Genomic DNA, 14,455 nt, shown 5'->3' on the forward strand with positions numbered 1-14,455 from the left:
GTATAAGCTGGAACCCTGATGTGCTGGCAAGTAAATGCAAGCAGGCAAAGAAGGGAGCACATTCCTTCTACCATTGCCCTTATGTAGGGCTCCAGCAGAAGGTATGGCCCAGATTAAAGGTCTGTACTACCACACCTGGATTTGGAATTTACTCTGTCCCAGGCTGGCCTTCAACTCAGAGATCTGCATGGTGCTGTCTCCTGGGATTAAAGGTGTGTGTACTTCAGGACACCTGGCTCAGAGACTCCTCTCTGTCCTTAGACAGCCGGATCATTTTTCTTCCACCCCTAGACCCAAGCCAGCTGAGGAAGAACCAGGGATGCAATTACTAAGGCTTATTCTCTTCCTCAAACTATGTACTTTCTTTTGTGCATCTGAGTGTCAAGTCCTACTGACTGGTCATTTTCAATCATTAGGCTCATATAAAACTGACCACCAGCATAATGTACATCAGCACAAGCTGCATCCTATCCCTCCAGGTTCCACTGTCCAGCCACAGCTCTGCTTGCCTCCATCGGGCCCTCTGCCCAAGGAATATCCAGGTTAGATCCCTTCCCATCCCAATCTCCTGCCTCTAAAGTATCCTGGAGCATGTCTAGCTGCCCTGAATATGCACTGAATTCTGAATAGCATTGTCTAGCCCAAGGATGTCTACCTGAGGCCTGATGTTCCACAAATACATAGGTCAGGTCCACCTTCACAGATATATTCTACATGGAGAACATACAGGGACAGTGAGAAGGCCAGCATAAGAACATAATCAACAAGAACCAGGACAATGTGGCATCTCCAGAGTACAGCTACTACAGCAGGCACTGGATATCCTAACACAACCAAAGCTCTAGAGAATGACCTTACATCCAATCTGATAAGGGTAGTAGAGGCCCTTAAATAGGAAATGGATAAATCCCTTAAAAATATAGAAAAGTATAATTAAACAGATGAAGGAAATGACTAAAACTGTTCAAGACCTGAAAATACAAATAGAAGCAACAAAGAAACACAAATGAAGGGAATTCTTGAGTGGAAAACTAGGGAAGAGAACAGGAACAACAGACACAAACATCACCAACAGAATACAGGAGATGAAAGAAAGAATCTCAGGAGTAGAAGCTACAATAAAAAAATTGATGCAGCAGTCAAAGAAAAATTTAAATCTAAAAAATTCCTAACACAAAACACCCAGGAAATCTAGATGTCTATGAAAAGATAGAAACTAAGAATACTGGGAATATAAGGGGAGGTGTCCTTAGGTCCAAGGCCCAGGAAATAATTTTAAACAAAATCATACGAGAAAATTTCTTCAACCTAAAAAAAGAGATGCCTATAAATATACAGCAAGCTTGGCTAAGGTCACCCCATTGAGTCCTGAGAGGCTCTCACCATCCAGGTCTCAGTTGAGGGATATCTGGGTTGCTTCCATTTTGTGGATATTACAAATAAGGCTGCTATGAACATAGTGGAGCACATGCCCTTGTGGCACGGTGGGGCATCTTTTGGGTATATATCCAGGAGCTGTATAAAGTGGTCTTAAGGTAGAACTAATTCCAATTTTCTGAGGAACCCAAAGATTGATTTCTATAGTGGTTGTACCAGTTAGTAATCCCACCAGCAAGGGAGGAGTGTTCCTCATTCTCCACATGCTGTCACTTGAGTTTTTGATCTTAACCAATTCTGATTGGTGTAAGGCAGAATCTCAAGGGTGGTTTGATTTGCATTTTCATGATGACTAAGGACTTTAAACATTTCTTTAACTGCCTCTCGGCCGTTTGAGGTTCTTCTGTTGTGAATTATCTGTTTAGCTATGTACCCCATTTTTAATTGGATTATTTGGGTTTTTTGGAGGTTTACTTCTTGAGTTCATTATATATTTTAGATATTAGCCCTCTGTAGGATGTAGAGTGAGTGAAGATATTTCCCAATCTGTAGGTTGCATATTGGTCCTATTGACTATGTCCTTTGCCTTACAGAAACTTTTCGGTTTCATGAGGTCCCATTTATCAATTGTTGTCTTAGAGCCTGAACCATTAGTTTTCTGTTCAAGAATTTCATCCTGTTCCTATGAGTTCTAGGCTCTTTCTTACTTTCTCTTCTATTACATTCAGCCAATACATTAGTCAAAATGCATAAGAGTGGGGGAAGGGGATTCAAAGAGTCTACTTCCAGTAAATGGACAGGGTCTCAAGTGGAGGGACAGGATTACCAACCCACAGTTAAAATTTCTGACCCAGAATTGTTCCTGACTAAAAGAACTGCAGGGACAAAAATGGAGAGTAGACTGAAGGAAAAGCAGTCCAATTACCAGGCCAACTTGGGATCCATCTAATGGAAATGTGGGGGCCAGAGACCAAGGCCTGACACTATTACTGATGCTATGATGTGCTTACAGAGAGGAGCCTAGCATGGCTATCCTCTGAGAGGTTTTACCAGCAACTGACTAAGACAGAAGCAGGCGTTTACATGCAACCATTGAACTAAAGCCAGGGATCCCTATTGTTGAATTAGGGGAAGGAGTGAAGAAGCTGAAGGGGAGGCTGACCTCATAGGAAGACCAGCAGTCTCAAGAAACCTGGACCTCTGTGAGCTCCTAGAGACTGAGCTACTAATCAGACAGCATACACAGGCTTTTCTGAGGTCCCTGGCACATATATAGCAGAGGACAGCCTAGTCTGGCCTTAGTGGGAGAAGTTGTGCCTAATCTTCCATAGACTTGAGGACCCAGGGAAGGGGAATGCCTGGTGGGGGAGAGCACCCTCTCTGAGGCAAGGGGGAGGAATGGGATCAGTAAGTATGGGAGATGGACCAGGAGGGGGGCAACCACTGGAATGTAAATAAATACAATTAACAACAACAACAAAAAAACATAAAAGAAATTTACAGAACACCAACTTCATAATACTAGAAAAGAAAACCCCCTCATCACATAATAGCCAGAACATTAAATGTATAGAAAAAAGAAAGAATATTAAAGGCTATAAGGTAAAAAGGCCAAGTAATATATAAAATCAGTAAAGTCAGACATACACCAAACATCTCAACAGAGATTCTAAAATCTAGAAGGACCTGGACATATATTCTGCTGCCTCTAAAAGACCACAGATACCAACCTAGGCTACTATACTTAGCAAAATTTTATTCATAGTAGATGGAGAAAAAAAGATATTCCAAAACAAAACCAAATTCAAGCAGTATCTATACATAAATCCTAATCTACAGAAAGCCATAAAAAGGAAACTTCAAGCCAAGGAGCTTAAATAATTCCACACAAGCAGAAACAAAAGAAAGGGGACACACACACACACACACACACACACACACACACACACAGCATAAAAGCAATAGGAATTAACAATCATTGGTCACAATATCTCTCAGCATCAATGAAATCAATTTCACAATTAAAAAAAAAGCAGAGGCTAACAAAATGGAGGCAAAACCATGATCTATCCTTTTGCTGCATACAAGAAACACACCTCAGAAAGGAAGAAAGACATCAACTCAGAGTAAAGGGCTAGAAAAAGGTTTTCCAAGAAAAGAGTCCCCAAAAGCAAGCTGGAGTAGGCATTCATATATCTAATAAAATATACTTCCAATTAAAATCAATCAAAACAAATCATACTCATCAAAGAAAAATTTCACCAAGACTACATCTCAATTCTCAACATCTGTGCCCTAAATGCAAGGACATCCACATTTGTAAGAGAAACATTACTAAAGCTTAACTCTCACCTCAAACCCCATGCACTAAGAGTGGGAAACTTCACCACCACACTCTCACCAACGGACAGGTCATGGAGACAGAAACTAAGAAGGGAAATAATGAAACTAATAGATGTTATGAATCAAACAGACTTAACACAACTAAAGAACATTGTACCCAAACACAAAAGAATATACCTTCTTCTCAGCACCTCAGGAAACCTTCTTCGAAATTGACCAGAAATTGACCACATAGTCTGTCACAAAGCAAGCCTTAACAAATCCAAGAAAATAGACATAGTCCCTTGTATCTTATTAGAGCACCATGCTTGAAAGCTGGATTTCAACAACAGAAACAACAGAAAGCCTACAAACTCATGGAAACTGAATGATTCTCTACTGAATAACCACTGGGTCAAGGAAGAAATAAAGAGAGAAATTAAAGACTTTCTAGAATTTAGTGAAAAAGAATGCACTACATACCCAAACTTAGAGAACAGAATGAAAGTAGTGCTAAGAGGAAAGTTCATACAAACACATCATATGTATGTAATACAAGTTTATAAAGAAACTGAACAGATTTCATACTCACAATTTAAAATTACACTTGAAAGCTTAAGGACAAAAAACCCCCACCAAAGAACAGTAGATGGCAGGAAATAATCAAGCTAAGGACTGAAACCAGTCAATTACAAAAAATAGAACATTACAAAGAATCAAGTAAGCCAAGAGCTGGTTCTTTGAGAAAATCAGTAAGATAGACAAACATTAGGCAACCTAACTAAAGGGCAGACAGACAGTAGCTAAAGTGACAAAATGTTTAGGTACATGCCACAAATTCCTGATCTCTCCAAGACTTTTAACATGAAGGGGTGTTGTATTTTGCCAAAGGCTTTTTTGGCATCTAGTGAGATGATCATGTGTTGTTTTCTTATCTTGAATTTGTCTATATAGTGAATTAAGTTGATGGATTTTCATATATTGAACCATCCCTGCATACCTGGGTTGAAGTCCTATTTATCTGGATCTGTGTTGTTTATTTTGTTTTGTTTGGTAGGTTTTTGATGACTTCTCTTTCTTTATGGGTTATGGTACTGTTTAGATAGTTACCTGATCTTTATTTAACTTTGGTATGTGGTATATGTCTAGAAAAAACACCGATTTCATCTAGATTTTCCAGTTTTGTGAACAATAGACTTTTGGTGTAAGATCTGATGATTCTTTGAATTTTCTGTTTCTGTTGTTCTGTCTCCCTTTTCATTTCTGATTTTTTTTTTTAAATTTGGATACTGTCTTCTGTGTCTGTTAGTTAGTTTGGCTAAGGGATTTTCCTACCTTGTTGATTTTCTCAAAAAAAAAAAAAAAAAAAAAAAAAAACCAACTCTTGGATTTGTTGATTCTTTGTATTGTTCTCTTTGTTTCTAATAGGTGGATTTCAGCCAAGAGTCTGACTATTTCCTGCTATCTCCTTCTCAGGTGTGTCTGATTCCTGCTGTTCTAGAGCTTTCAAGTGTGTTATTAAATGGTTAGTAAAGGATCTCTCCAACTTCTTTATGAAGGCATCGAGTGTTATGAGTTTTCCTCCAATCACTGCTTTTATTGTGTCTCATAAGTTTGGGTGTGCTGTGCCTTCATTTTATTAAATTCTAGAAAGTCTGTAATTCTTTTTTATTTCTTCCCTGACCAAGTTATCATTGAGTAGAGTTGCGTGAGTATGTTGGGATTTCTGTTGTTTTGTTGTTATTGAAGTCTAGCATCAGACAGTCATGATCTGATAGAATGCATGAATTGCTTCAGTCTTCTTTTACCTGTTGATGCCTGTTTTGTGCCTGATTATATGGTCAATTTTAAAGAAGATTCCATAAGGTGCTGAGAAGAAGATATATTTTTCTGTTTTGAGATGAAATCTTCTGTACATATCTGTTAAATCAATTTGGTTCGTAATTTGTTAGTTTCAATGTCTCTGTTTAGTTTGTTTCCATGACCTGTCCATTGGTGAGAGTGAGGCATTGAAGTCTCCAACTATTATCGTGTGAAGTTTAATATGTGTTTTAGGTTTTGTGAAGTTTCTTTTACGAATGCGGGTGCCCTTGCATTTGGAGCATAGATGTTCAGAACTGAGACTTCATATTGGTGGATTTTTCTTTGATGAGTATAAAGTGTCCTTCCCCATCTCTTGGTTACTTTTGGTTGAAAGTCTATGTTATTGGATATTAAAATGGCCACTCCAGCTTGTTTGTTGGGACCATTTACTTAAAAAACATTCTTCCAGCCCTTTACTCTGATGTAGGTGTGTCTTTGTTGCTGAGGTATGTTTTTTATATGTGGCAAAATGATGATTCTATGTATGCATCCAGTCTGATACCTATGTCTTTTTATCGTGGAATTGTGTAAATTGATGTTGAGAGACATTAAAGATGAATAAAAGTTACTTTCTGTTATTTTTATTTTTGGAGGTGGTATTATGTGTGTGTGATGCTCTTCTTTTGGGTTTGTTGAGAACTGATTAACTTCTTGTGTTTTCTTGGGTATAGTTACCCTTCTTATATTGGAACTTTCTTTCTTTTTTTTCTTTTTTTTTATTAGATATTTTATTTACACCAGATGGCATCCCCTATCCCCATTCCCCCCCACCCTCCTTAGGAAACCCCTATCCCATGCCCCCTTTTCCTTTTCCCTCCTTAGGAAACCCCTATCCCATGCCCCCTTTTCCTTTTTGCATTTATACATTTTTTAAAATAATGTTAATCATAGGCTTTATAAGTTTGGAATTGTTCAATCAGAGGTGTAACCCACTGACCAACCTAGATATAACAACTATCTTTGACTGGTGGAGATACATGAATATCTGCCTCCCTGTCTCCCCCCTTTCTCTCTTTCATCACCTAGCTTCTCCTCTCCTTCTTCTTCTCTTCTTCTTACTCCTTTTCTTCCTCTCAGTACTCCTCCTACCTTAGCTCCTCCTACACATCACCCTTCCTGTTAAAATGAAACTTTTCTCTCAAAATACAATTAGAGCATAATTATGCCAATTTGTACCAGTGAGGTACAGGATAGTCCTAATACCCAGTCCATCCTTTTGTTGACTAACCAGCTCCTCTGTCATCTATTCTAACTAAAACATTTAGTTCTGAACCTGGCTTTAGGATGAATGTCAGCTGATGACCATCCACTCAAATCTTTTCTCTTAAGATCAATAGGTATATGTTTTCAACCCCATCAGAAATCCAGAATGACTGAGTTAACTATAATTGTGGGAAGCACAAAGCATAGTTTCTAAAACTTAGCCAATTTATAGAGACCTCTGAACACCTGGACACTCCCTCTACTTCAAAACGTTGGAGCATCTGTTCTTCTGCCTTCTGGCCCAGTATCATCTGACAGACCTTAGTGCTGCAGAATTATTAAGGGCTGATTACTCTGTCTAGGCAGATATAATCAGTTGACTATTCTGCAAGTGTGTCCTTTTCTGGACAGTAATTTGTCTGTAGAAGGAAAGTGGCAATTCTTGCCTAGTGGGTGTCTCACCACAACTGGAGTAACTCCAAGGATGCTCAATTTCTTCTTAGAATTCAATATAGGAAGCTGCCTGAAGCAGACAGGTCTCTAATAAAAATGAACTTTAATACTGAAATGTTTGTCATGTCAATTCTAAGGATTTCTGATGTTTTGAAAACCAGCTATCCATGTAAGGTAATCTGGACTGTTGTCTGTTAACTCCACTCAGCTATTTCTAAATAAAACATAGAGAACACCCTTATAATAAACTCCAAGTCATGGATTTGCTATAGTCCCTTAATTCACAGGCTGACCATCTCAAATCAGTTAAAAAAAGTTAAAGAAGGACTGGGTCTAAGCTTTGTATTCCTAAATGTGTTATACTGGTACAATGCCTATGAGAGTAACAATATTCATCTCACTCTTATATCACTAAGAAGCTCATGCCAATGAAAACCTTAAAATTTGTAAACAAAGTAAATTGGTGCCATTTAAGAATTTATATCTTCATCTTGATATTACTTATAAAGATTTCTACTAATAGGTTATGGCTATGCAATAAACCCTAGCTAATCCTCTCTATTCCGACAAAACTACTACTTTTCCCTAGAGAGACAGCCCAACATTTACCACCTTAGTCCCCAAGCCCAGGGAATAGGGGCGCTGACTCATCATTAGCTTCTTCAAGCTGATTATGGGCATTGAGATATTAGTAGAGGAGTGGGGGAGGGGGAGAGCAAATTGACAATCCTCTGATGCTGTGTCTTCGCTGCCTCCAGATGGAATTCCCGGACCTCAGAGGTTTGAGCAGGTCTGTCCAGCTTGCTTGTTGAGTAGATACACCAAGGCTGATCATTCTGCAATATACAATTCTCAAAACAAATTTTAGTATCAAGATAGCTTTTTTTTTTTAAAGAGGGCAGACATTTTATTAAGAATGTTGGTTCTAACTGCTTTTCTATTTTTTCCCCTCTTTTATTGGATATAATATTTACATTTCAAATTTTATCCCCTTACTATATTTCCCCCACCACCCAGGAACCCCTTATCCCATAACCCCTCCTCCTGTTTCTATGAAGGTGTTTACCCACCTACCCCCAGCCCCCCTCCCCACCCTCAGATTTCCCCCCCTCAGTGCTCAGCCTTCAGGGTACCAATGACCTTGTCTCCCACCTATGCCCAACAAGGCCATCCTCCCCTACATATACAGCTGGAGTCATGTGTCTCTCCATATGTGCTCCTAGGCTGGTGGTTTAGACCCTGGGGAGCTCTGGCTGGTTGGTATTGTTGCTCTCCTCACGGGGCCACCAGCCCTTAAGGGAACTTTCTTTCTAGTATCCTCTGTAGGTCTGGATTAATAGAAACATATTGTTCAAATTTGATTTTGTCATGGAACATCTTGGTTTCTAATTGTGAATTTTTCTGGCTATAATAGTTTTGGCTGGCATCTGTGCTCTCTTAGGTCTGCATAACATATGTCCAGTATGGTGTAATTCTGTTATGTATATGTTTATGTGTTACTCGTTTTTTTCCTACATACAACTTTAATTATTTTTTGTTTTGTACATGTAGTATTTTGATTATTATGTGGTAGGAGGGTTTTCTTTTCTAGTCCAATCCATAAGATGTTCTGTAGGCTTCTTATATGTGTATAGCCATCACTTTCTTTAGGTTAGGAAAATTTTATTCTATAATTTTGTTGAAGATGTTTTCTTGCCCTTTGAACTGGGAATCTTCACTCTCCTCTAATCTTATTATTCTTAGGTTTGGTCTTTTCATTGTGTCCCAAATTTCCTAGACATTTTTGGGTTAGAAATTTTTTTTATACTTTGTATTTTCTTTGACTGGTTTTTCAGTATCTTCTATGCCTGAGATTCTCCCGTCCATCTTTTATTCTGTTGGTCTGCTGCATCTGTAGCTCCTCATCTCTTTTCTAGATTTTCCCTCTCCAGGGTTGTCTCCATTTTTGTTTTCTTTATTGCCTCTATTTTCATATTTAGGTCTTGGAGCCTTTGGTTCAATTTCTTCACTTGTTTGATTTTAATTCCTGTATTTCATTAAGATATTTACTTGTCTCCTCCTAGAGGTGTCTATCTGTTTGACTGTATTTTCTTGTATTTCTTTAAGGAAGTTATTTATATCCTCTTTAAAGAAGGCTATCATCTTCATGAGAGGGGATTTTAGGTGGGAATCTTGTTCTTCAGGTGTGTTAGGGTATCCAGAGCTTGCTGTGGTAGGAGAATTGGGTTCTGATGGTGCCAAATTACATTGGTTTCTGTTCCTTATTTTCTTGTGCTTGCCTTTTGCCATCTTATTGTCCCCGTTGTTAACTGGCTTTGATGCCTCAGACTGCAGCAGGCCTCCTTGGAGATATGGAGCTATGTGTTTCCTAGGTTAGAGCAGGCCTCCTGGGAGGCATACATTGCTGTCTCTGGTTAGGAAAGGCCCCCTGTTTCCCTGGTTAAAGCAGGCCTCCTGTGTTCCTAGTTAGTGTAGTCCTCCTTGGAGACAGGCAGGCTATGGGGTTTTAAGGGCAAGCACACTGCTGTGCCATGGGTGAAAGTAAAGGCACAGACCAGAAAAAGGATGAGGCTCCGGCAAAGCCAGATAGATCCCACTCATGCTGGGCTCTGCAGAGGTCCACAAGCAGAGAGATTGTGTGGATATTGGGGTGGAGGTCTCACCTGTTCCCCTTATTAGGGCAGACTTCCTTAGAGACAGGCAGGCTTTGGGGTCCAGGACAAGCATGCTGCTCTGCCATGGATGCAGGTGAATGTGCAGAGTGGAAGGGTATTTACAAACTTAAAGAGAAAAATGCATTTGCCTATCTTGATGTGAAATCATGAGAGGCAACAGATTTTGTGTCTCTGTATATAAAACTGTGGAGGTTTGAATAAGAATGTGCTTATATATTTGACTGCTTAGAGTGTGGAACACCTTAAAAGGATTGGAAAGACAAAGGTGTGTGGCTTTGTTGGAGAAAGTGTGTCAATATGAGTGGGCTTGGTGGTGTTAAAGCCTACACCAGGGTCAGTCTTAATCTCTGTCTCTGTGCTGTCTCTGTGTCTCTGTCTGTTTCTCTGCCTCTCTCTCTCCTCTCTTTCTCTCTCTCCTTTCAGATCAAGCTGTAGCTCTCTGCTACTTCTCCAGCACCATGCCTGCCTGCATCCGTGCTCTCTGCTATGGTGATAATAGACTAAGCCTCTGAAATTTCAAACCAGCCCTCAATTAAATGCTTTCTTTCATAAGACTTGCCTTGGTTATGGTTTCTTGTCATAGCATCAGAGCATGAACTAAGAAAAAACTTTAACAAACTATGGAAAAATAAAAATAATATTGTTGCTGATAGGTTGATCCTAGACTCTCTGGATAAATTGACAAAGGAAAAGAACAAGCTCCCTGATAACATTAACCAACACACAGGACCTCAGAATAAGGTGAGGGACAACAATGCACTGAATGATAAAGTCAACCGGCTCCAGATGGGAACCAACCGTCTACAGGTCTCTAAATGCATGCTGGGAGACAATCCTCTCTCCAGCAGCCACAGAGCTCACACTGCAGAAATTCAAACTGAAGCCTTTACTGTAAGGTTGGCTGAACTACAGTGAAAATTCAAGTCCCAACATCAGAAAAAGTCAGCAGTAAAAGTAAGGGCAGCAATTGGTAAAGAATGGGATCCTGTGACATGGGATGGAGACTCCTGAGGATTCCATTGAAACTGAGAACTATGAACTCTCAGATTCTCAAGGAGCTAATTCACCTGAGTCAGTCTCTCCACTCCCACTCCTACCTCCTAAAATATTGCCTTTTCCAATCTTGATGGAGGAAATTAATCCTTCACTGTCCAGTAAACCTGAAGTGATTTTCCCTAAAAAACATCAATCTTTCTTTTTCTGTGTCTCTGCCTCTGTCTCTCTGTCTCTGGTTCTCTCTCTCTCTCTCTGGTTCTTTCTTTTTCTGTCTCTCTGTCTCTGGTTCTCTTCTCTCTCTCTCTCTCTCTCTGGTTCTTTTTCTCTCTGGTTCTCTGTCTCTGGTTCTCTCTCTCTCTCTGGTTCTCTCTCTCTCTCTCTCTGGTTCTCTCTCTCTCTGTTTCTCTCTCTCTGTTTCTCTCTCTCTCTCTCTCTCTCTGGTTCTCTCTCTCTCTCTCTGGTTCTCTCTCTCTATCTCTCTCTCTGTCTCCTAAAGAAGACACCAGACAGGACAATACTGATGTGCCTTAGTGCCAGTCCATACTGTCCTCTAGACCTATAACCAGTCTTAAGGATAAGTAGGCACCTAGAAGGGAAGTAGGAAGTGTAGTCAATGCTTGAGTGGATATGTGGTCTAAAACCCAATCCTTCACAATGCGAAGGTGCAGAAGACTTGCTCTTCACTAATCTTATAACACAAAAAAATGTTGAGAAGGGCACCTGCACTTTTGAAGAGCTGTGTGGTCACCCTTCTCCTGTGACAGACCTGGGGTTTGGAGACACTGCTGCTCAGTTGGATGAATTCAATGCAATGAGTTTTATTGGACCCTGATGTAGCAGTGACTAAGAGGATGAACTGAATCAGCAGAAGCACGGTGATCTTAGTTGTCTATATCATGGGCAGCATAGAAAAAACCATGTCTTAAATGATCTGACCATAGTGGGCAGCACAGGCAAAATGATTTTTATGATGTCATGACTCATATTGACCTAATTAATCTTAATGGATTCAACCCTGAGAATAGAAAATAATTTTTATTTGATCTTTGTAAATAGAAGAATTCTCAGACAAATGAAAGCCTCCATTGAATTGTGGGAAAAAATGAATCTAGGCCCATGAACTAATTTCCAGACTTGAGCCAGGTTACAGATGTAGATCTAGAGCCCCTGAATAAAAGGACAACCAGGTTCTCCTGAGGAAGGATTCAGATAAAACATCTAAGAGTTTTAGTGTTCACGTTTCCCAGGCCTTCAGAATTTTACAAGGAGAAGAGCAGCACATTTTGGACAAGAAACAAGTATTTTCCTGGGTTCTAAATTTATAGTGATTCCAAGAGAACCCAAGAAACCTTGTGGTCCTCTGGTAAAAGCAGTGGCTTAGTGAGATCAGTCGAGTTTGGGCTACAACCCAACTCACAGTAGATTTCTGAACTCATCCCCTAGTTATTTTCCTGGTTCCAGAATGTACACTTGGGAAAAACATACTTTGAAGTCGTCAGAAATCTCAAGTTTTCCCTCAACTATGGAGTGAAGACTATTAGGATTGGAGAGGCTCAGCAAAAGCCTTTAGATTTGCCTCTGCCAGGGAAAATAATGAATCAAACGCAGTATCTCAGGGTCAGTGTTCCTGGGCCAATTTGTGCTCTAGAGACAGCACATTCCTCACTTGAATGGGCTCCTCTGCCCATTTACCAAGTGACTTGGAGAGGTGTCATCTTTCTACAGGACCAGTGCAGGAAAGGCTCTTCACCAGGCCCAGGCTGCTGGGAAGGCTGCTCCTAACTGCAGTCAGGTTAGGGGAATTCTCTGTGCTTATGAGAACACTCCAAGAAAAAAAAACCACAAGAGTCTTGTGACCTCAGGTTTTTCAAAACACACAAATTTTTTCTTGGATTATGTTTGCATGCTCTTTACAGATGGAGTGGACAAAAGGGAGTGGCCTTCCGATTATTCATTACAGCTGATTATTGCCATTTTTTTATATTCCTCTATGGAAAACCATGGTGTTTTTTGTTTTGTTTTAAACCATTTCTGGCTTGTCCTTGTGATTACACACTTACTGAGGTGACTCTGCTTAACTATCGTAGTATGAACTGGCTGATATTCTGAATAAAGTTAGCCATAGCATGAGACCTTATTCTGCCTCATTTTTAGGCTTCTTTTCCCCAGGTTTGACCATGAGCTAGAGCCATGACAGGCTCTTGTGTTACCACATGATCTGAGCTGCCCATCATGACACACAAGGTTATAAATGAGGACATGCCTAGTAGCAATCCATCATTAAAAGCAAATGACATTTACAGGATCTGACCCAAGCAGGTCCTGAAGGCACTACAGAGCTACATGAAGAAATTTCCCAAATGTCTATGGTTTCTACTTTATGAACAATGCTGTCTACGGCAAGCCATGCACGTACAACCTCATGATGTGTACTCTATGATCCATTGACTGAGGCAGAGAATATTAGGTTTCACTGATGGTCCTGCAAGTTATATAGGCAGCAACCATCCATGGACAGATGGAGTATTGCAACCCTTTCAGGACAACCCTGACAACAGCAGCCAAGGGACATCTTCCTGATTAGAACTTCAAGCAGTACTCATGGCCATGCATTTTATTTGGAAGGAGACATGGCCACATGTGCAATTCTTCACTGATTCATGGATATTGCCAATAGATTTCAAGGACTTGCAAAGAGCATAATTGGAATTTGGCGAGAAAGACATCTGATAAAGAAGTATGAGAAGGTATCTCTTCAGATGGGAGAAAGATGTGAAGATATTTATGTCCCATGTAATGCTCATTCAATGTGACTTCAGCTGAGGAGGAGTTCAATAACCAAGTAGATAGAATGACCCATTCTGAGGTCAGTCAGCCTCTTCCCAGCCATCTCTATCATTGCCAATAGGCCAATGAACAACGTGGTCATGTGACAATGATCTAGGTTACATAGGGGCTTGACAGCATGGACTGATATTCAGCAAGGCTGACCAAGACACTTGGAGGAGCATCCTAAAAGCCATAATGTCTAGGTGTGTGGTCATGGGGAGATAACTAAGTTTCCCTGTGTTTCAGTTTCCTCTTCCATAAAAGGGGCTGATGACAGCATATACATCAGAGGGCCACACAGATGTCACAGAGTGTCAGTGCCAATCTCTATGTCCCTGTTGTCACTAGAGGCTACTCCTGCCAACAGGAGCTAAGTGAACACTGCCTGGATACTTTCTGTGCAGTTACATGTTTATTGATCATTTGATCCTTTGCTCCCACCCTTTCATTTTGGGTGATGTGGTGGGGGTGTCCCTCAGATCTGTGAGGTTGGTCTGCTGGGAACTTAGAGAAAGGCTAGTACTCTGCCTTGAGTAGGCATGCTTTGGGGAGAGGAGCTGGTCTGATCAACAGGCCCCATGCAGCTGCAGGAGTTTGGGCACCAATACTGTGCCAGATTTAGGCAGGGTCAGAGATCCTGCAAAGGGGAGTGGGTGGCAGAGCCTTGGGCCTGGAGGAGGGAAAGACAGAGGCAGGAACTGGGCACCAGTTAGTCATACATTGGAAATAGACTCAGG

The sequence above is a fragment of the Arvicanthis niloticus genome, chromosome 23 (assembly GCF_011762505.2).
Source record: "Arvicanthis niloticus isolate mArvNil1 chromosome 23, mArvNil1.pat.X, whole genome shotgun sequence".
NCBI classification, from domain to species: domain Eukaryota; kingdom Metazoa; phylum Chordata; class Mammalia; order Rodentia; family Muridae; genus Arvicanthis; species Arvicanthis niloticus.